At 37.0% G+C, this 24,559-nt stretch overlaps 1 protein-coding gene across 4 annotated transcripts in view; it reads left to right on the forward strand.

Moving 5' to 3' along the window:
- Positions 1-24,559, forward strand: part of NKAIN2 (Na+/K+ transporting ATPase interacting 2) — a 1,037,556-nt gene that overhangs the window by 373,746 nt on the left and 639,251 nt on the right. The gene's annotated exons all lie outside the window — the stretch shown is intronic.

A 24,559-nucleotide genomic window follows, 5' to 3' on the forward strand; every position in this document is an offset into this window, starting at 1 on the left:
TTTTTTTGAGACAGAGTGTGACTCTGTAACCCAGGCTGGAGTGCAGTGGCGCTATCTCGGCTCACTGCAAGCTCCGCCTCCCGGGTTCAGGCCATTCTCCTGCCTCAGCCTCCCCTGGGACTACAGACACACGCTGCCACGCCCGGCTAATTTTTTGTGTTTTAGTAGAGATGGGGTTTCACCATGTTTCCCAGGCTGGTCTCGAATTCCTGAGCTCAGGCAATCCGCCTGCCTTGGCCTCCCAAAGTGCTAGGATTGCAGGGGTGAGTCACCGGCCCAGCCCCCAATTTTTTTAATGATAGCGAAGTTGAACAAGTTTTTTGCATTTTGGAAACATATTTGAATATTTTAACTTTTTAATTCTTCTTTGGATAATTTGTAGGTTTTTAAAAAACTCTTTTATGGAATACATGACTGGCTTTTGAAGTAAATTCGATATATCAAAACCAGAATTTTCTCAGGTGAAATGGAATGGAATGAAATAGAATTGAATAGAACACAGGGATAGAGTAAGTAGAATGTCCTGGTTGCAATATAAATTGTATATATTATTGTGGGAGGAAGTAAAAAAGTTCCAAAGCCTGTTAGAATCCGTATAAACTTATGGAATCATTACTTGTTTTTGTTTTACTACATTAAATTCACCTTAAATTCAGTCCAGATTTTTTACTTTGAGATATTTCATATCTCAAATGGCTACAGCATTCTGTTGCACTCATCTGCTAGAGTTCAAGCAACTTATAAACATCTTTACATTAATATTCAAAAATCAGTTTCTATCAATTAATATGTAGTGTGGGAATAGTTCACATATAGCGGAGTTTGGCTGTATCTTTGATTCCTTATCCTGTACGACATGAGCATGATGTCTTCTTCTACACATGCCTTTGGAATTGCCTCATATACATTCGAAGCTTTGCATTTAAGCAATTTAGTGAGAATCGCATTAATTCAAATCATAGCTGATTTTACAACTAAAGTAGAATATGATTGGGGATTATCTGAAGTCTCCTCTAAAACTCTCTCAGTTTAAATTGATGGTAATCTACTGAATAATGAAATATTTCAAGTTATTTAATTGCATGATATAAAATGCATATACAATTGTATTAAGAATAATGATAGAATCAGAATTTCTCTTGCTCTTATAAAAGTACCATGACTAGTCTTTACATATGAATTCAAAATGATTGGGTTGATTCTTAGCATTTCATAACACCAGCCTGTTCTACACATTCATTTTGGCGTATATTACTTTTAGTACAAGATGGGGAGTTTTATTGGAAATGTTTCTGTCTTCCAGTCTCTAACAACTTTCAGCTTATATTCTAATTTCAGTAATGAACTGAGACACCTGTTCCTACCTCAAAAACTTCCCTTTCACAAAGACTCAATTTCATCAAAGATTGAGACTTAAAGAAGCAACAAGAAAGTGCATACAAAATGCCAAGCTGATTCTTTGCATAATATTAGTAGGCCCTTTGAAGAAACTGTAGAGTAAAAAAGGGGTGGTGGTATTATATCTTGCTAAAGCTGCTCCAAATCCAATTATTTCTACAATTATACTTAAAAACTAAATTTGATGCTGACTTTATGATAGCTATGTCAAATATTGTTTTATCTTGTTTTCTCTTAAAAGTAAGGAGAAATTGAAATAATTTGAATATCCCTCTATTATATAATCATCATCATTTTTGAAAGTTTTTTCAAATTTGTGCAATAGAGTGGAGCAAGATTGATATTTAGTGGATGGTTCTTGTTCCTCGTTTCTTCAAACTTCTCCTCAGAGTAATGTTTTGATGATTGATAATTTTGATAATTGATTTCTAAGGTGATAGGTATTATTTTGAAAAATTAAGGATTAACCTTCTCATGCTGAAGGATACTGTTTATATTCATTTATAGAATGCAATAGGGATTTTGTTTATCTGGCCATTCTGAGGCAAGAGGGATATTATGTTGAAGTATTCATTTCTTATTTTTAAAATCTGATATCATTGCAGTCAATATTCTGTATTAAACAGAGGGAAATTGTGAGGTTTATAGAATTTAAAGAAACATTGTATATGAGAAAGGTGATACATACAGTAAATAATAAAATGAAACTTACCTTAGAGAACTCCCACCAAACAGCAGTAGTTAGAATTCAAAATTCATGGAATGTCACAGAATCCTGAATTTGGAAGAAAATTCATAAGTTGTCCATTCAAACTTCACACTAAAAACACCTTTCAACTTTACCAGTTAATCATTCTAAACCAAACTTTCTCAAGTGTCTCCTTAAATAAAAGGCACACTTCTGGATTTAGGGAAAACAAAGATAAAAAGATCACAATCTCTACCTTGCAGATTGCCTAACTACGATGAAAAAAACTCATAATTTTAGTAATTTAGCAGAATGAAAGCTTATTTCTTGTTAAATTGATGCAGTGGTAGTACTCTGTTCTACAGAGTTGTTCTGGGATTCAGCCTCCTTACCCTATCCAACTCCACCCTTTTCTATTTCCTAGCACTCCTATTCATTCAACTAGGGAATGGTCAAAGAGAGTGAGGGCCTGGTTGCATCAAGAGATTATTAAGGGTCAGGCCTAAAAGCAAGCACCACTTCTGCCCATATTTGATTGGCCAGAATGTAGTCATATGACCAAACCAACTAATGAAAGAAAAGCAGGGAAACGTAGGCAACCTTGGTGTCTAGGAGGAAGGAAAAATTAGTTTGGTGACACTTTGGTCAGTCTCTTCGAAAAGGTCTTTGCAGTTGACTTACATCTGTGAAAGATTTTCCCTTTACCTCCTTTTTGACCACTTAAATGTCACCACTTTAGTAAAAGCCCATCTATATGTGAATTTGAAATTATCTGAGGATTTTAATAAAAATTTTAATTCACAGAACGATTCTTCTTTTACTTTGTGAATACCTGTATCTACCTTATTAAAATAAGGCAATTTTCAGTTGTAATAATAAACAGAAAGTGTGTTTTTAAACACCATTGTAACTTGGGTTATTAAAAGGTGGGTGCTGAATGTTATTAACACTATTGATTTTCTTTGCACTTTACTTCTATTAAGAAGCAGGAATCATGTGGCTCTCATTGCATAGACAGCTGTGAAGTGCTTGTAGAAACTTGCAGTTCACCCTGAGTGACAGAGCTACACTCACACAGACTGCATACTAGGCTGTACATATGTATGAAGGCATTACTATTTGCAGGGAGAAAAAGAATAATACTATGCTTCCGGCCAGGACAGTCAAATAGGTGAAGTCAATATTAAGATAGTTAAGATAATACTTCAGAAAAGATTTGCCTACTTCACTTGGCATAAATTTAAATAGTCAAACTTCCTAATCATTTAAAAGTTAAAACAAGGGCTTAAAATTTATGATATGAATTCCACATAATAGCTACACTGCCTCTGCCTGTACCTAATGGAAAAATGAAAATTGCTTACATGTTAAGATCTGATTGGTTTACAAATTTCAATGACTATCCACTTAGTAGATACGTATCTTGTTTTTATATCACTATTTTTATACAATGGAAAGTTACTAATATAATTTTCCTCATATCCCAACCTTTTACTCTTTCCCTTCTGTTTATAGGATGAAATCCAAAGTATTTAGTTTATCAATTCAGATTTTTTTTTAATGTAGCCTCATTGGATTTTCAACATTATTTTCCAATCTACAATCTGCTAAATAAACTTGTTGCTCTACAAAAACTGTTTTCTCCAAAGTTTGTGCATGTGCATCTCTCTCTTGCCCTTTTATTCTCTTTCTTTCTCACTCTTTTGTATTGTAGTCTGCTTTTTACATTTTTTTAAGTACTGACACTACTGTTTCATGCTGCTTCTCACGAATAATTCTCTAGTTTATGCAAATGTACCCCAGAGATATTGTAGGTTAGATTCCAGACTATTACAATAAAGGGGATATTGCAATAAAGTGAGTCACACAAATCTTTTAGTTTCCCAGTACATATAAAGGTTATATTTATACTATACTGTAGTCTATTAATTATGCAATAGCATTATGTCTAAAAAAGTGCATAATTTAATTTGCAATACTTTATTGTAAAAAAGATGCCAACAGAGACACAAAGTGAGTACATGCTGTTGGGAAAATGACTGTAATAAGCTTGTTGAACTCATGGTTACTACAGACCTTCAATTTGTAAAAAATAAAAATAAAAAAATACATTATCTATGAAGTATGATTTTAAAAAGTATGCTTGTAGTTTGGTTCCAGGACTAGCTAGTCTCTAATAGCTAGCTCTACTGCTTATATTGTGAGTTCTTTGGGATTTTCTCTATATAAGATCATGTCTTCTAATAAAAGAGAGTGTTTTACTTTGCCTTTCCAAATTGCTTTTTCTTGCCCAATTGCTTTGGCTAAAACTTCCAGTATAATGTTGAATAACAGTGGTGAAAATAGACATCCATTATGTTCCTAATCTTAGGGGATAAACATGTAATATTTATAAATTGTGTTTTTAACTGAAGCATTTTTTACTTCCTTATTCTAGATTTACAAAAAGTAAATAGTAGATTTATAGGAGGTAAGGATAAACATACAGATTCCTGACATGTTAATATGTAATTTAACAACAAAATAATATGTCTGCACTGCTAGATATGATAGAAGAAAAATGATATAGCATTACTAATTTAACTGGAATCTATTTGATTATTGGTGAGGTTGAATATCTTTTATGTTGCTTATATGTATTTCTAAACATCTCAAACATTTGCCTATTTTTATTTTCATGTTTGTCTTTTAATATGCAAGTTTTTATATTGACTATTAACTTTTACCTGTCTTATGTCTTTGCAAAAGTCTTTCCTAATATAGCTTATCTTTTGGGTTTAAAAAATGCCTTTCCATATAGTTTTAAACTTCTGTGACATAAAATTTTTTATCTTTCATTTTATTCTTTCAGACTACATGTCCTACTTTGAAAGTCCCATGTAGGTATAATAAAAAATGAGTAATATTAGGTCAATCTACCAAATATTTTTTTGAAAATTTGGCAAACCCTTGAAATCCAAAATGCAAAAGTATTTTATATCAATTACCAGTTTTAAGTTAGGAGTCACATTTATATAAAAAACAATTTTTGATACTTGGAGAAAATAAAAAAGCATTTGATATGAGTAGTCCAAAGAATTGGAGATTTTATTTCATATACACAGTTTAGATATTACTTTAAAAGGGGAAAACAGAGACTTGTGTATGACATGGACAATTCTGACTGTGGAGGATGGCAGCTTCTTACTCAGCATGATTTCTTTTAAACTTCTGGTATAATCCTGTGACATTTCTATAAATGACTACCACTGGAATCCTTTTTTGTGGCCCAGGTATTGACTTTCAGAACCCTTCATTAAAACATAGTTATGGCATCAGCCTATTACCAGGCCATAACATTATTGCACTTATCTTGGGAAAATAGGAAATACAAAAAACTTAATACTTATTCAGAAATCTCTGCATAGCAGATATGGTTGTCTTTTACATACATTGTTATGGTTGAAAGTTTTTTCCCCCCAAAATCTGTGTGTTGAAATCCTAGCCTCTAAGGAACTGGGGCCATTTGGGAAGTGATTAGGTCCTAAAGGAGGAAGCTCTCAAAATGAGATTAATGCCTTTATAAAAGAGGCCCAACAGAGTTTATGTTCATCCATTTTACCATGTGAAGATGCAGCAAGAAGAAGCCATGTAAGAAACAGGAAGAAGGGGGCTTCAATAGACTCCAGATTTTCCGGTACTTTTATCTTACACTTTCCAGCCTCCAGAACTGTGAGAAATACATTTCTGTTGTTTATCAGCACTCCCCCTACCCCAGTTTCTAGTATTTTTTTACAGCAGCCAAATGGATTTAGATGTACTTTAACATTATTATTATTATTATTATTATTAAGATGGAGTCTTGCTCTGTCACCTAGGCTGGAGTGCAGTGGCACAATCCCGGCCTACTGCAAGCTCTGCCTCCTGGGTTCACGCTATTCTCCTGCCTCAGCCTCCCGAGTAGCTGGGACTACAGGTGCCCGCCACCACGCCCAGCTAATTTTTTGTATTTTTAGTAGAGATGAGGTTTCACTGTGTTAGCCGGGATGGTCTCGATCTCCTGACGTCGTGATCCACCTGCCTCGGACTCCCAAAGTGCTGGGATTATAGGCATGAGTCACCACGCCGGCCGACATACCGCCGGCCGACATACGTTAACTTTTTAATGATCACATCATCCTAATTAGGCTATGCAGATAATATTAAAAAGCCATATGTGATGCATGAGGAAATTAAGGATAATGTGGTTTAAATAACTTTCCCAAGGTGACAGAGCTATTCTTTTAGAAAGTCAGTATTCATACCTGGGCATTTTTGCTCTAGGCTCTGTGCTTTCCACTTGATTGTCCAGTTTTGATTCAGGAAATACTCTGAGCACAGTGTGCTCAAAAAAGAAGAGATTCAACTCTGATTAGAATAGAAACAGGAAATTCAGACTTTGAAAGATAGTGTAAAATCAAGACCTCTAAATGTGTTCCAGATGTGGTATCATCCTTAATGAGAGAATGTGTATTTGTTTCAGATGTTGGTCATGGAGCACAGTGAATTTGGTAACTGTTGACCCAACACAGGTGCTATACAATATAGGTACTACAACTTGATTAAAATTAGCAAAGATCTTAACATTGTTAACTTGCAAATATAAAGATAATCAAGGAATTTGAAACCTGTAAGAGGAATTAAGATACTAACCTGTAGGGATATATATGTTTCCTACCAAATTATGAGATCTTAGTCGAAAATGTATTAGCTCTAAGTTCTCCTCAGTGAAGACCTATGGCTCACAGAGCTGGAGGCATCAGAAGGTGATTGGGAAAGAGTTTTTCAGTACAGGCTTTGCAGACCTTTACTGTCTCATTTAACACTAGACATGTTCTTCAGCTATTCTACGTGTAAGTAGTGAGGGATCTGCAATAAGAAAGAAGTGATCTCAAATGCAATGACTTTGCACAAATCTGTTAATGTCTTAAAGTGTTATATAGCACCTGTTTTATGTTGTAGGATCAAATAATGTAAACAATTGATAGAAATATAAAGCTCTATGCATTTCTAATTACTTTGGTAATTAAAGTTTAAATCAAGAATCAGAGAAGTTACAAAATTACAGTTGAGAGGAAAGGGAGGGAAGAGGAAGCAGAAAGGAAGTGAGCAGACAGCAGAGGGACCGCTGGGAGAGCAGTAGGCACTCAGGCGCATCTGCTCCATTTCACCCATTACCCATGGGTAGGCACTGGATATCGGGCCTTTTATCCACAGAATTACTTTCTGAGGGGAATTGTAACTGTGACTGTTATGTTGGTTTCTTTTCCTGGGAAGCAATATGCAAACATCAAAGAAGCTTTCTATTAGAATCAAAGTACTCCTTGATTGCAAACCTTCTTAAATAATGGATGACACTTGAAGATGTTGGTTGTCATTTTTAATAATTAACTATGTCTAATTTTGGCAGTAACTGAAGTTTTATTTTCTGTCAGAGCTTGACAGATTACTTGATTTAGAGGAGCAAGAGATTTAGATATTGCATAGTGCTGAGAGCCACAGATTCTGAATAAATTTCCCACTCTCTGTGTGACATTTTATTTTCAGGTGAATTTTTCTCCTTTCATGGGTAAATAGATTATAGGTAGATAGGTAGGCATGTAGGCAAATAGATATCTACTGTGTGTGTGTATGTATCCAGATAGATGGATAGATAGAGCTAAAATACAGATAGAAATATCTAATTGTATTCTCATGCTGCCAATAAAGACTTACCTGAGACTGGCTAATTTAACAAGGAAAGAAGTTTAATATCCTTACTGATTTGTTTTTCTAAGACCAGCCAAGCGGGCGCAAAAGAACCAGCGGGTCGGCAAGTGTAGGAGCAAAAACTGCAAGTTTATTTTGGTCACCTAGCTTCAGGGAAAGAAGGTGGGTAGGGAGAAGTCTGTCGGCCTCCGGCAAAGGAGGCCGGCAGAGTCCCCCGGTGGGGCTCTCGGACGGAGTTCCCACAGTCCTGACATCCCGACAGGAGTGGGGCTGTGAGAAGGCAACGTGGCTCACTGGCGGAGAGCGGCTTTTCTAGGAGTGGGAGGGCAATAGGTGGGGCACGGGCGTGTCGGGGGGGGGCGTTCCGCAGGTGCGACCAGGTAAATCTTGGTCTCTTCAGATTGATGTCACCTGGTGCATGCCCAGTTGATCTGCACCTTCCCGGGCGCTGGCTGCATTTTCGCGCGCACGGGAAAAGCTGGGGGAGGGGGGAGATGAAGAACCCGGAAGTGCACCATCTTGCCTCCGTTCATCCAAACACTTACAATTCCACATGGCTGGGAAGACTCACAATCATGGTGGAAGGCAAAGGATGAGCAAAGTCGTATCTTACATAGCAGCAGGCAAGAGAGTGTGCTGAGACTTATTCACTACCATGAGAACAGCATGGGAAAAAACCCACCCCTGTGATTCAGTTACCTCCCACCAGGTCCCTCCCATGGCACCTGAGAATTATGGGAGCTACAATTCAAGATGAGGTTTGGGTGGGGACACAGCCAAACCATATCATTCCACCCCTGGCCCCTCCCAAATCTCATGTCCTCACATTTCAAAACCAATCATACCTTCCCAGCAGTCCCCGAAGTCTTAACTAATTTCAGCATTAAATCAGAAGTCAACAGTCCAAAGTCTCATCCAGCTATGAGCCTGTAAAATCAAAAGCAAGTTAGTTACTTCCAAGAGGTGGGCTCCCATGGCCTTTGAAAGCTCTGCCCCTGTGGCTTCACTGGGTACAGCCTCCCTCCTGGCTGCTTTTATGGATTGATGTTGAATGCTTGTGGCTTTTCCAGGTGCATAATACAAACAGTTGGTGGATCTACCACTGTGGGGTTTGGAGGATGGTGGCCCTCTTCTCACAGATCCACTAGGCAGTGTCTCAGTGGGGACTCTGTGTGGGGGCTTTGACCCTGCAATTCCCTTCCACACTGCCCTAGCAGAGGTTCTCCATGAAGGTTCTGCCCCTGCAGCACACTTCAGCCTGTACATCCAAGCATTTCTGTACCTCCTCTGAAATCTAGGCAGAGATTCCCAAACCTCAGTTCTTGACTTCTGTGTACCTGCAGGCTCAACACCATATGGAATCTACCAAGGTTTGGGGCTTGCATTCTCTGAAACCACGGCCCGAGCTGCACCTTGGGGCCTTTTTAGCAATGGCTGTGGTGCAGGGTGCCAAGTCCCAAGACTTCACAAAGCAGCAAGGCCCTGGGTGTGGCCCAGGAAACCATCTTTTTTCCTCCTAGGGCTCTGGGCCTGTAATGGGAGAGGATTCCTTGAAGACCTATGACATGCCTTGGAGACATTTTCCTTATTGTCTTGGTGATTAACATTTGGCCCCTCATTACTTTTGCAAATTTCTACGGCTGGCTTAAATATCTCCTCAGAAAATGGGTTTTCCTTTGCTACCACATCATCAGGCTGCAAATTTTCTGAACTTTTATGTTCTGCTTCCCTTTTAAACATAAGTTCCAATTCCAAACCATATCTCTGTGAATAAATAAAATGGAATGCTTGTAACAGAATGAAAGTCACCTCTTGAATGCTTTGGTGCTTATAAATTTCTTCTGCCAGAGATACCCTAAATCATCTCTCTCAAGTTCAAAGTCCCACAAATCTCTAGGATATGGGCAAAATGTTGCCAGTCTTTTTACTAAAACATAGAAAGTGTGACCTTTGCTCCAGCTCCCAACAAGTTTCTCATCTCCTTCTGAGACTACCTCAGCCTGGACTTTATTGTCATATCACTTTCAGCATTTTGGTCAAAGCCATTCAACAAGTTTCCAGGAAGCTCCAAACTTTCCCACATCTTTCTGTCTTCCTCTGAGCCCTTCAGACTGTTCCATCCTCTTCCTGCTAACCAGTTCCAAAGTCGCTTCCACATTTTCAGTTATTTTTAGAGCAGCACCGCACCCTACCAGTACCAATTTACTGTATTAATCTGTTCTCTAATAAAGACATACCTGAGAGTGGGTAATTTATAAAGGAAGGAGGTTTAATTGTCTCACAGTTTCACATGGCTAGGAGACCTCACAATCATGGTGGAAGACAAAGGAGAAGCAAAGGCATGTCTTACATGGCAGCAGGCAAGAGAGCATGTGCAGGGGAACTCCCCTTTATAAAACCTTCATATCTCATGAGACTCATTCGCTATCATGAGAAAAACCTGTTCCCATGATTCAGTTACCTCCCACTGGGTCCCTCCCACAACGTGTGGGAATTATGGGAGCTACAACTCAAGATGAGATTTTGTAGGGATACAGCCAAACCATATCACTAATTAAGCATTATAATAATGAATCGCTTGATAATTACAAATATTTTTAAAAACAAGTCATTATGAGTTTCTATGAATAATCCATAATTGTTACTATATTGTACCATAGACAAAAGACTTCATCTTATTCAACTCTGTATTCTTTTAAATTATTAGCAAAATATTTTAAACACAGCAAGTCCTCACTAATTTGTTGTATTGGATCGATTTTTTAATGCTGTTATCCAAGTGACTTAATGAAATTAAATTTTACTTATATTTTTATTTGGGAAATTTCAATTCAGTACCAGGTAGTTTTATTTGAAAAGAAGCCAATAAACTACCCTGAACATTTTGAGAGTAGACCTGTCTATATCCATTTATTAGTGTTTGACTTGAAACTAATACACCTGATTGAGAAAATAATTAAGGTGCCAGATGGTAAGTGTATTTTATTTAGTAAACATTGATATTGGGCATCCATGCCAGGTATTATTATAACTTAAAATATTGGTAAAATGTAGATCAGACAAATACATATAGGCAAACATCCAGATGGGAAGTCTGAAAATATATCCTATGTTCCTACTGTTTTCAAACTATAGTTATTAGTAGATTTTGTGCCATGTATTAAAACTAGACCTGAAGCCTAAGTATTACTGAAATCAAAATGTTACATATGTGAAAGACATATTTGTGTGAGATGAGGAATTAATTATTATTTTATTTTAGTGCTAGGCTACTTATCCAGGAGTTTTGTCTACTTTTAAAAAATGTAATTTGAGAATTATGGCTGTTTATGGATGTGTGAAAGTAGGAATATTCATATTGCATTGGGGTTAAGCAATCAGAGATCCCATTTTTGCAGGTCTCAATATAAAATAGGCTGAATGTAATAATTGAAGGAGAAAATAAAGATATCGGAACTTGCTGTTATAAGCAAGGCATAAATTTAGAAGTAAATAGGCATTACACATGCATACAAATAATGTTGGTTGTTACTAATTTAGTGCTTATCTATTTATTTATATTACATTTCTATTACTAATAAAAGTATAGCAATGTAAATTATAATTTATGTTGAACAAGCTTCAAAATCATGATCAGTCTGTGAGTAAATTATTAGAGTATAGTCTCTGTATTGAGCATGTTAATTACATTTGAAAACTTAATCCTTGAGTATATGTTTCCTACATGACATAGCCTCATTATTTTCTCAAGATACATGTTTATATTTAGTAATAATGGATAATCAGTAATTTTCATGTCAATGTTTATTGGAATATTTTTCTAAAAGAGAAAAAACACTCTTTTCTTCAGTAACTATTATTGATGTAACATCCTTTGATAGTTTTCAAGGGTACATTTTATATCCCTCCTAATTTACTGAAATGCTGGGTTTCATCTAGGAAATCTCATGCCCTGCAAGTTTTTCCATATAACTATAAAATATCAGAATGTGGTAGATTTTTTATCTGCTGATTTCATGAATCTCATTAGAAAATCCGGTTACTTTTTTGAGATTGAAATTTTACACTGCTACCTTTGTTACAGAAGATGATTTTTAAAAATGCATTTTTGATTATCATTTAGAACTACAGAAATAGTGATGAATAGAGACATCTGCCAGCACACATACAGATTGATAATGACTTTATTTGTACTTTGGCCTAATGTGTATCCTGACAGATCATCAAAACAAGAAAAGAAAGAGCTCAGCAGACAGTAAGAAATGGCCAGATGCTCACAGAATGATGAAAAGTCATTGTCTCTTATCTTTTAATGTTCAAATTATGCAAAGAAGACACTTTTATTACAAATTTTAAAAGGAATCTAACTTATCAAACTTAACTGCTACTTCAGGGATATGCCAAACATTCTGGTCTCAAAATGTTTGGTTCTCTTCATCTTCTATGTTCATCCTCTTCTTTTCACTATCAGCCTTCCTGCAAAGTAGATGTTATCTCTACCTGGGAACCTTGAAGATCTCAAGGGCTCCCAACCCATTTTGTAACTGTTTCCCTACATTTCCCTTAGTCTTAAAAGCCTCTCTAATACGTTCATTATTTCTGGACCCCTCTTTATGTTTTTGTCTGTCTGACTCCTTCTCGCAACAAAATGTAATGTTTGTGTCATTCTGGGCCTCCTAAATCATTTGGCACTGTACTCTCCACCACCTGAACAATTCCTTAATATCTTGGTGAAGATACAGCTGGTATCTTAGTACAGCACTAAGTATCCCTCACTATCTGTACTCTCTGACTGCCCTCCCAGGGAGCAGAGAGAAATTATAAAATTAGGCTAATGGATTCACTATAAAAGCACTGATTTTCATAATTGATTGATTTAATTCTGGGGGAAGAAACAACTTGTACAGGTCTGTGTTGTAACTTTCAAGGCTAAAGAGATGTTCCCCAAATTTTGAAAAACACCCAAGATCAACAAAATATCTTTATTTAGTCCCAGAATCAAAGGGAATGGACAAACCTAAACCAAATCCTTATTAAATACAGACTTACATCATCATCTTGCATTTTTTTTCCAGCAACTGTTAACCATGGATTCTAATGGATGGAACAGTAGACTAGTGACAAGGAAATTAATAAGTAGAAAATTGAATTAATTATCACACAATGTACATCTATTTCTTTCATTGGTTGGAAGAACAAATGGAAACATTTTCTTCATACTAAAACTTATGACTTACTAATTTTCCTACCTTGAAATACATCATTTACTCTCTGTTTATGTTCATTAGCTTCCAATATAATGATTTAAATGTAAAACATATCTATGTTTGTACTATTTCTAGACACTTTGGCTTCAGACAATGAAAGTCATAACAATGCTACTATAGTTGATGTCTTCAACTTGAACTGAACTCTTTCGTATTATGAAACTCTCAGATATATCATTATCATACAGTAGTTTTGTGCAAGTAACTTATTCATTTCATTATAACTGTATTAAAAACAAAATATTTTCAATTTTCACCTAATGCAGTTTAAGATTATGAGTTCTGATTCTTTGGTGAATTCTACAAATTAGAGAAGTCACAGAAGTACTGTGTGTAAAGCTACAAAGCCCTAGGGACTTAAACAGAAAACCATCTCCCATCAAACCATAGAAATAAATGCTGATACAAAGAATTTTTTGTATGCTGAAAGAAAGATGAACTTATATAATGAACAGTGAAAGATTGTGTCTAGTGTCTTTCTGTTTCTATACTAATTGCTGTTCCAACAAATCAAAATGTCTAATATGTATGATTATTTAATAAGAACAATTCCTTTCAAGTTATTTCAGAAAATTCAAGAAAATAGAACTCCCTTCAAATACTTCATGAAATAGCATTTTGTGTGTACAAATATACTTTTTATTTATTCACAATAAGTGAAAGCTCTTAATGATAGCCCAGTTTTGCAGCTTCTTCTTTTTATGGTTAAACACATCTTTTTGTTTATTGAGTCTCTTTTTTGGAATTAGGTTATGGGAGTTCTTAGAATGGCAGTTTTAGATATGATACAGAAATAATACCAACATCAAATAATTTAGGGGAAGCATATGGAAATGGAAATGACTAACATCTCCCCTTTGATTATAATTTTGTTAGAAGACAAAATAAATCTTAGTATATTATAATATAAATAATTTCCTTGTTACCCAAAATAGGAACAGTAGAAGCTCAGAAAAAAAAAAAAAAAAAAACTGGGGGCTCCTACCTGTAATTCCAGTACTTTGGGAGGCCAAGTTAGAAGGATTTCTTGAGGCCAGGAGTTAGAGACCAGCCTAGGAAACATAGTAAGACCGTGTCTCTAAAAAAAATAAAATAAAAAAACGAAGAAAGAAAGAAACAAAATAGCAGGGCACGGTGGTGTGTGCCAGTAGTCCTAGCTACTAGGGAGGCTGAGGTGGAAGGATTACTTGAACACAGGAGTTCCAGGTGCAATGAGCTGTGATTATGTAACTGCACTCCAGCCTGAGCAACAGAGCGAGCCCTGTCTTTAAGAGGAGAAAACTGGAAAGTATTCCACGGGGAACCTTGAGAGAGTATCAGGAGAAACAATGAAGGAGGGTGAGGGAACTGTGAGGTAGCTTATGACCCTAAAGCAAATTGGATGAAATTACGAAGGTTTATGACCGTCCTTGCCAATCAAATCAAGCATTTGAAAGTATGCACCTGTGTCTAGGAAACTATCAGATACCAATATATGTGTTTTCTACCCTAACTAATATTACTGCTTTCAACTTACTATGCCAAAAACTTTATTTAATGTTAAATTAATATGCCTGCTGTGGAAAATGTCCATATATTCATTTTGAATTAGCTGAAAAGTACAAGGAGAATTTAAAAAATGTTTACCTCTCTGTGAAAACAATATAAAATATATAAGCATTAGAATCACCAAGTCCATTGCTTTGCATTTCAGAATTGTTCTGTTAAATATTTCATTATTGGGGCTGATTTTTATTATCCTTCTAGGATACACTAAAAACAAAGAATTTTTTCTAACAAGAAAAATACTGATGATTTTTTTTTTTAAATTGTTACTTAAACTGAGCTCTGTATTTGCTGGTGGCAAATAGAGCTGTGTGTGGGATTAGAGCTGTGTATGGGATTTATCTATTCTATACCGTTCCACATAACTTTGTTACAACTAGATGACTATAAAAATTTTAAGGATTTATTTTCTTTATTTTATTTTTTCTCGGTTCAATGGAGTCTTTAATACTTGTCTTAACGTAGTCCTAGCTTTACCTGATGCTATGATAATGCGCACTAACCTGATATGGATGGATTAGCGATGACTTCATAACCTAACCTACCTTGGCATTTTATTTGACTTTATGCCTACTAGTCATTCAAAGACAATTCAGAAAAACCAACATGATTTGAAAACGTGTTCTTTTTATTCTGACTCTCAAATGTCATGCTATTTTAAATTTTTGGAGAGGTAAAATCATTTTGTCACATCATTAGGAGTTTTCTTCATTCTATAGCTCTTTTGTTTATCGCAGCCATTCATAGTCGAAATGGGTAGACAGGCAGTATGGGACCTACTCCAGGCATATTGAAGCAGAATTTCTGAAGGCAGGGCACAAGAAACTGCATTTTTAACACAATTTTCAACTGAAGTTTGATGACTTTTTGATAAACATGCTTATTTTCATTTCAAACCACTTAGTTAAAATTCTCTGTATACCTTTCCATTGCCTGCCTCTCATCCTTTTTAATGACATAGTGCATGCATCGGAAGTCACTAATGTCCACACAACTCTCTATTTTCAAGTTCGGTTTTCCTCTGCCCATATCATCTTTTTCCTCTTGACCCTCCTAAGTACTTTTACTAAGCTGTTTTGAATTCTTCCTCTATCAAGGACTATCCACACATCCTTAACTATTTTCTAGATTGTTTTAGTCATTTCCTCTTCTTAACCAAGATATTATTCTATAAGAATGATGCTGTTTGATATGAAACACTCTCAAAATGAAATTGTATATTTTTCCCTGTCCATTGTGTCCTGGAACAAATAGATGGTCATTGCTTTCCTTGTCTTTCCACCATAGATTCAATAACCTTATTATTCCACGTTACTTGAAGTAACATACAAATAATACATAAGCTTTTCAGAAGATAAAAATGCCCCATAGTTCTAGAGCTCAAGAGAACAAATTTTAAACCCAATGATTCTACACTTCGACTGAATTTGGTCCTATAGCATGGTTCGATCAGAGAAGTAAATTCAGTAGGAAATATATATTGAGATTGGTTGCAAAGAATTGGCTCATCTGATTATGGGGACTAGCTGGGCAAGTTAGAAATCTATAGGGCAGGCTATCAGAAGGGGCAAACTTGAACTCTCAGCCACTGGCTGAAGCTTCTATTCAATGGGAAAATTTCTTAAAGAGGTGTCAGCCTTGCCTTTCAATTGATTAAATTAAGGTCATCTAGATTATGTAAAATAATCTCTTTTACTCAATGTTAACTGCTTATGGACTTTAATCACATCTATAAAATACCTTCGTTGTAACACTTAACTTAGTGTTTGATTGAATAACTGGCCTAGCCAAGTTAACATGTCAAAAAGATCATCACATGCAAATTATTTCATGTGAATTTGTATGTATTCGATGTAGTTCTTTCTGTATTGGTACTTGTAGAAAATTGTTTCCTAAATAGCAGTTTTATGCATTTGAGATACCCACTAAATTTAATTATTTTTCTGAAATCTGTTCCCCTAGAGAATTCTATAAATCTCTGATATGCTATTGAGCCTATTGGTCAATAGTTTGATAGAATTTATAGCTGTGTTTCATCCTTTTAATGGCTCTCTCGAAGCCATCAAAATCCATACTTAAATGCCATGTTCAATATAATTAAATATTTAATAGTTATAGAAAATCTCTTAAGCTTTATTCGGATTCCTCCCATAACAACTTGATTAAGGGAAACACAGCTTTTTACAAAGAGTTCTGAACAAATTTGAAAAATAATCATCTCTGAAGAATTTATAATAATTTGGAGAAACATTTTAGACATGAAATTTTCTAATACATAATTGATTTAAATGACAGCCACATCATCATTTTCATTCCCAATTGAAATCATGCACACCTAGAAATTTTTTTGCATTAAGGTGCTCACATGAAGGGGGGGGGGAAAAAAACACGTATTTCTTGCTATCAGAAATAACACAAACAACAAACCATGAGATTATTCAGATGAATATAATAAATCACTAATACATGGGACATGATTTTGGTGTGAAAAATAAGAATGGCCTTTAAAGGGATTGAGCTCTTAACTAGCACAATTTAAAACATCATGAAAAAAGAAACCCGTAGAAATGAAACCCTATATTGGACTGAGATTCTATTAGATGTTTAGTATTACAAAAACAACTGCTAACTGTGTGATGTGGTTATTTATGTTAAAAAAAAAAAAAAATGCAGGCCGGGCACGATGGCTCACCCCTGTAATCCCAGCACTTTGGGAGGCCGAGACAGGCAGATCACGAGCTCAGGAGTTCGAGACCATCCTGCTAACATGGCAAAACCCCGTCTCTACTAAAAATACAAAAAATTAGACTGGTGTGGTGGCACACACCTGTAGTGCCAGCTACTCAGGGGGCTGAGGCAGGAGAATCACTTGAACCCGGGAGGCGGAGATTGCAGTGATCCAAGATCGTGCCATTGAACTCCAGCCTGGGTGACAGAGTGAGACTCCGCCTCAAAAAAAAAAAAAAATTGTAAAACACTTGGTACAAAAATGTCCTGGGACAAATTAATAATGGCACAGTGCCAGAAACAAGCACATCTTTCCTCCTTGGTGGTAATTACTGCCTTTTAACATGTTGCACACACGGAGGGAAGAAAGCTCTTCATCATGGTTCTGCCGACTCAGAACACAGAAAAACAGAATGTCAGGAACACAATGAGCCCTCATTTTATAGGCACTTGGTACTTTGATGTCTGTATTATCTTTTGGAAGTTATTCCTTTTACTGAAAACAATGAAGATCGGAGGGCAGATTTCCTAAAAGCAGCAATTATGTGAAGTGTTTTAACTACTGCCTCCTTATTCCAAAACTACCTGCACGTGGCCACAAACACATGAAAGTGAATCTTTGGTAGCCAAAGTAAACAATTCAGACCTTGGCCCATAGACTTAGGGTTACATCAGTGGTGGCCCTGTCTTCACAGAGGCCACCTCTAATGTTAAGTTGGATTTGCCAGACCCACTTATTCTTTCCAAGCCTTGGTTTATTTACTTGCAGAGTAGGTTTAATTATTAGATATTACAGGGCTATCCTGAGGCTCAAATGAGGTAAAGCACTTTGTAAATTATAAAGCATAGTGCAAATGTTAGCAATTACCTTAAATGATTTTAACCATTCAAATGAAAAGTGAGGAGTTCCAACTTTGGCATCATGTAGACAAACCATTTGAATGATTGACTCAATTTCTCAGTCTTCTGGAGACTTATTATCATGTAGCTATTTAGAACATGCTGGAATTTTTGTCAGATAGTAACTAGTCTGGCAGGTTCTTTTATGAAGACATTTGTTGGAAGGATATGTTCTTTTACAGTGGCTCCATAATTGGCATTTAAAAATTTTCTCTTGCATTAAATATCTTTAGTAGGGCAATGTTTTGTTGGAGTTGCAAATTCTTAATAAGCATATACCCAGATTGTTAATAAGCATATACGAGAGTAAGTGATTCAGTGTAAAATTCAGAAAATATCCATCTTCTAAGATGACAGGGTGTTAGACAAGGAAAATTACATATAAGATTAAGACATTAACAGAGAGTTCATTTCTGCCACCTACTACCCTGCCAACTCCACCCCACTCTTTGTTAGATAACATGCGGTCTATTTTTTAGGTTCTTTTAAAAATAGACTCTATTTTTTAGAGCAGTTTTAGATTCATAGCAAAAATTGAGAAGACAGAACAGAAATTTCCTATATGCTCTTTTCCCCTCTCTATAACATCCTCCCCCACCATCAACATTCTACAACAGAATGGTACATCTACTACAATTGATGAGCTGACATTGATGCATCATCACTCAAAGTCCATGGTTTATGTGAGATTCACTCTTGGTGTTGTATGTTCTATTGACTTTGACAAATGTAAAATAACGTGTAACCAACATTACAGTATCATACAAAATAGTAATACTGCCCTGAGTGAATCAGCTTGTTGAGTTACAAAAATGTTTGTGGAATTTCTAACTGGAATTTCACAAAATATATATATCCAAATTTAATTTTCCATTTCATGACTATGCTACAAATCTTATTTATTTATGTCTTTTAAATGTTTCTATCAGTAATGTTTTATAGTTTCTGTGTACGGGTCTTGCACATTTTTTTTTGTTTGTTTTTGAATGTATTCATAATTATGGTTTTGCTGCTATGATAAATGATATTTATTAATTTAAGTTTAAATGTTTATATTCCCAGTTTATAGAAATATAGCTATTTTTCCATATTAGCCACATATTCTGAAACCTTGTAATTTTATTAATTCTACTTGTTATACTTTTAGTCCTTAGGCTTTACAGAGATGATCAGGTCACCTCACAATAGTGAGTTACATGTCTTCCTTTCCAATATTTATGCTTTTTGCCCATTTGTCTTACTATGCTAGCAGCTAGGTCTTCCACTACAATGTAAATAGATATAATGAGAACAGACATCTGTGTCTGGATTCCCAGAAATACATTCATTCTTTTATCATTAAGTATAAGGTTAGCCTGTGGTTTTCCAGCTGGCTTTACAAAGTTGAAGTATGTCCTACCTACTCATTCCTAGTTCACTGAGAATTTTTTCATGCATGGTTTTGAATTTTATTAAATGCTTCTTCAGTATCTATCAAGATGATCATATTACTTTCCATTTTATAATCCTTCATTTTATCTTAGTTTTCAAATTTATTGGTCTAAAGTTGTTGGTAAAATCATCTTACCCTTTTCATATCTGTAAGATCTGAAGTGGTATTCCAAACTTTCTTCTGATACTGTAATTTTTGTTTTTACTTTTTTCTTAATTAGCCTTCTTAGGAGTTTATCAAATTTATTAATATTTCTGAAGACTCCATTTTGCTTTGATTTTTTTCTATGGTTTGCCTGTTTTCTATTTCATTTATTTCTGCTGTTGGATCATTTCTTTTTGTCCACTCACTCTGGGTTACATAGCTCTTCTTTACTTTTCTTCTTACAGTTTAAAATTAGGTTATTGCTTTAAATTTTTTCTCCTTTTGTGATATAGACATTTACAACCATAAAGGTCCCTGTAAGCACTATTTTCACAATATCCCACTATTGTTGATATGTGTGTTTTTGTGATCATTTCATTTGAAAGAGTTTCTAATTTCTCATTGTGATTACTTCTTTGATTTATAGATTATTTAGTGGTATGTTGTTTACAAATAATATGTTTTTCCAAATACTTTACTGGTAGTGATTTCTAATTAAATTCTGTTTTGATCAAAGAACGTATTGTGTATGACATCAGTCTTTTGAAGTTTATTGCTAATTATTTTATGACCAGGCATATGGTCTATCTTGGTGAATATTCTCTGTACATTTGAGAAGAATGTACATCCCACTGCTGTTATGTGTAGTGTTCAATAAAAGTTAATTAGGTCAAGGGAATCAAAAGAGTTGTTTAGATCTAGTATATCCTTATTGACTTTTTTTTGTTGTTTACATGTTCTGTCATGTTCTGAGAGGATTTTAATATCATCAATTGTGGTGTTGCCTATTTCTCTCATTAGTTCTATCCGTTTTAACTAATGCATTTTGAAGCTCTGTTACTGGGTGCACACACATTTAGAATTGTTAAGTCTTCTAGATTATGTTATGGCATACTTCAGGTGTTGCTTTTCTGGTTGGAAACCTGTGGCCACTGGTGCCTTTGCCAGAGTTTTGTGAAGGCCCCTTGGGCCCATTTGGCTCGGCAAACAGGGCTCAGTTCGCACTACCAGCCTGGATCTCATGCCTGCCAAGGGCAAGCAGGGCAGCGAGGGGTGTGTGTATAAGCGAGCATATGGTCTGGCCACTGCACATAGCCTGGTATTCTGGCTGCAACAGGGCAGGCAGCTCTAGGCGCCGACACGAGTGCTAGCTCCCTACAAGTCTGCAGCTGGACCAGGCATACCATAAGCAGCTTCCATGACAGACACCAGGGAATGTTGTTGGGCCCAAAATCTTGGAGACACCAGAAACTGCAGAGCCCTAAGGAAGGTATCAAAGACCTGGCTCTGGGAGCTCCTATGTCCGACTCTCAGAAGGGCTGCAGCTCTTCTCGTCACCCACAACATGGTGAGCAAGGGACGTGTTTCAGCCCTGTTTGTGTTACAACTGTTTTAGCCCTGCCATTCAGTAGGTCACAAGTTCTTGTCCTGTGACCAGGAAGAATGAGGTATGCAGAGAAGTGGAGGGTGCGCAAGGAGAAGAGGAGTTTCGCTGAGGATAGAGCAGCACAGAGGAGACCCACAGCGGGTAGCTCCTTTCTGCAGCCAGGATGTCCTGAGGAGTGTTCAGTTTCTAGCAGAGAGGAAACCTTAGAGTGGGTAGCTCATCTCGACAGGCAGGTCCTTCCGTTGAGTGTTCAGCTCCTAGCAGAGAAGAGACCCTGGAGTAAGTAGCTCTTCGCCACAGCTGGTTGTGCCATTGTCTGTTTAGCCCTCAGCAGAGAGAAGACACTGGGGCTGGTAGATACTCTGCAGGCAAGTCGTCCCATTGTCTCTTAGTCTGAATGGGTCCGGGCCTTTTATGGGTCTCAGAGGCGAGGACGTGCACTCTGATTTTTCCATGGGTGGCCATGGGTGGGCCCAGAAAAAACACCAGAAGATCCCACTCTGGTCAGCAAGACCAGCAGCCCAGCCCCCAAGCTTCAGCCACTGCCCCCAACCCTGCTTGAAGGTGGGGCTTCTACCCAAGAGTCAGTCTGCCTCCTGAAACTGTTCATAGTGCCCAGGCTGTTTGTGCCAGGGGGTGCCTGCAGCCAGCACTGAGCAGCCCTCAGCTCCCCCTTGGCCTCCCCTCTCAGCTCATTAGTACCCAAAGTCTGGAGGGGGCCAAGGAGGCAAGGGGCTGGCACATCAGTGCTGCCCCAGGTCTGCCCATACCCAGCTGGGCTGTGACAGCGCCAAGGCTCAGTGCCAGCCTTGCTTCAATATCAGAGTGGGTACTGGGACTGGGGAGAGGCCGGGCAGCTGGAGAAAACACCTCCAAGCCTGTGGGAGAAAGGGGGCCTTCCTGGCCCCGAAGATACAGAGATAGCTGGGTGGAAGGTGCAGAGATAGCTGGGTCGAAGGTGCAGATAACTGGGTGGAAGGTGCAGAGATAGCTGGGTCTGCAGCCACAACTGGGCCGCTGCAGCTGCACCCAAAATGGCAGGGCTGGTACCTGCCCCTGGCTCCCGCTGGCTCCCTGGAGCATGGCACTGCCCCAGGCCTAGCTCCACCTGGGATCCCTTCTCTGCTTGCCTATCTGTGCCCGACTGTGCTGCTCTCTCGCCCGACTGTGCTGCTCTCTCGCCAACAGGTGACTTGGCCTGGCTCCATCTCAATGCCTCCCAGGGCAGCAGGCTCCCTGGGGGGTCCCAGGCACAGGCTCCAGGGACTCTCCACCTCCTCTCGACGTTTTCCCCAAAGCCGCAGCGGATGAGCTGCAGGTGGTGCGGGCCCTGGCCAACCCCGCACAAACAAACCCACAGCTCTTGGGGTTGGCCCCCAGGAGTCCCGGCTGCTCCTTCAGCTAGGTGCTTGGTGGGCTTCCAGGACACGGCAGGGAGCATGATTGAGGTCACAGCAGTGCTCAGGGTCTGGGAGCAGGTCCTCCCCGGCCGTGCAAGGGCGGAGGTGGTACAATCGGCTTCCTCAGGTGGTACAATCGGCTTCCTCAGGGACATGGGGCACAGGGGACATGAGTTACGAGTCCCACCACTACCACTGCTGCTCCCACGGCCGCTCCTGCCACCACTGCCTGTACCTCCCCGCTGCAGCTGGTGTGATGTCAGCAGCTGCCCAGACTGCCTACCACTGCCATCAGTCTTCTAACATCTTTTGCCTTTATTTTACTTTAATTTAATGTAGCCATACCATTTTCTTGTGTTTACCATTTTCGTATTGTATGTTTTCTTTTTATCTTCCTTTCAACATATCTGTTTCTGTTATTTAATAAGCATCTTTCTTTGGCAGCATACATTTGTGTTTTTCTTTTATATCTGCTCTGGCAATATTTTTTAATTGAAGTGTTGCTATATTTACATTTAATTAATGGAATTTGATTTAAATCTACCATCTTATTACTTGATTTTCATACATTCCTTCTGATTTTTTTCTTCTCTTGCCTACCTTCTTTCTTCTTTGGGGTTAATATTTATTCACATTTTATTTTATGATTTTTTTATACTCTAGGTCATAGATGGCTTAGGTATTTACTGAAATTTCCATAATACACGATGCTATGTCTTTTTATTTCTGCTTATAGTATTGCTAGATGAACTTACAAAATATAAGAAGACTTCTAGTTTACTTACACATAATGGAAGGGAAGAGAGACAATAAGAACTACTTTCAAATTTTTGGTAAGCTCTCATGCCATGGACTGGAATAGGGTGCACTGAAGGATAAAAGGCAAGAATTCTTGGATTTAATTTTTTACATGTTTAATTAGATGCCTGAAGGACATTGAGAAGAACATGTCAAGGGGCATCCTAGGTACCAGCTTTAAATAAAGAGGTGACAGTTTAATAGTATTTGTCTCATATTATTGGCTTTTTTTTCTTTTTTTTTTTAGTTTTAAAGTATAAAGAATATAAAATGTAATTTTTTAATTTTTTTGTGTTCTATTCTGAAATAATGGTAAACATTGTCAATTTAATTCTTAATTAATGTTAAATCATAATAAATGTGTTATACTTATTACAGTCCTTGGAGTAGCCTTTTTTATTGTCAAGGAAAATTTTGAAGATGAAAGAGTCTCTACAAATAATGTGCTCCATATTCCATGACCTTAGAGCAAATCAGTTCCACATTAGTTGTGAGATCTCATTAAAACTAGATCAATTTCCATAGAATGTATTTATTTTAAAAATTACTTTGTCAGGTTTAAACATAACAAGATTATTTTCTTAAAACTGGTTAACTCAATGAAATGGATTCAAGTTTGGCTCTCTTCATAATAGGAAATAAATTCAGCGTTAGCTAACTTCCCCCTGCTGTTCAGTCTCTTCCCAGAAAACTACAGCTTTCTGTACACAGTTACTTGCTAGACATTTGGTTTAATAACTGCACATTCAAATATACATTTTTGAAAGGAATGATGAAAACTTCTCATTTGTTTATGAGTAAACTGAATCCCAAAGAGTTGAGAGATTTGTCCAAAGGCAGTGAAGTCACTGACACAAGTGAGAAACTTGGATAAACTAACATCTCCTCACCTTTCCTCATTTTTTATTTTTAATTTCATTTCAAAACAATTTCTCAATGGAAAAGTACATCATTCCATGATCTCAAAAAGCTGTGATGAATCTATGAGCTATTGAGTTTATAAGTTAATTGCTCCTTTGTTAAATAACTTTAGATGACTATTATTTTGTTGTTGTTACTGTGTTTTTTAAATATTCATCTTCCATTTCCTTCAATCTCAGCCATCATTTTGGCTACTATCCCAGTGTTGCCTCAAGTACACCCTTT

Source organism: Colobus angolensis, unplaced genomic scaffold (assembly GCF_000951035.1).
Source record: "Colobus angolensis palliatus isolate OR3802 unplaced genomic scaffold, Cang.pa_1.0 Scaffold231, whole genome shotgun sequence".
NCBI classification, from domain to species: domain Eukaryota; kingdom Metazoa; phylum Chordata; class Mammalia; order Primates; family Cercopithecidae; genus Colobus; species Colobus angolensis.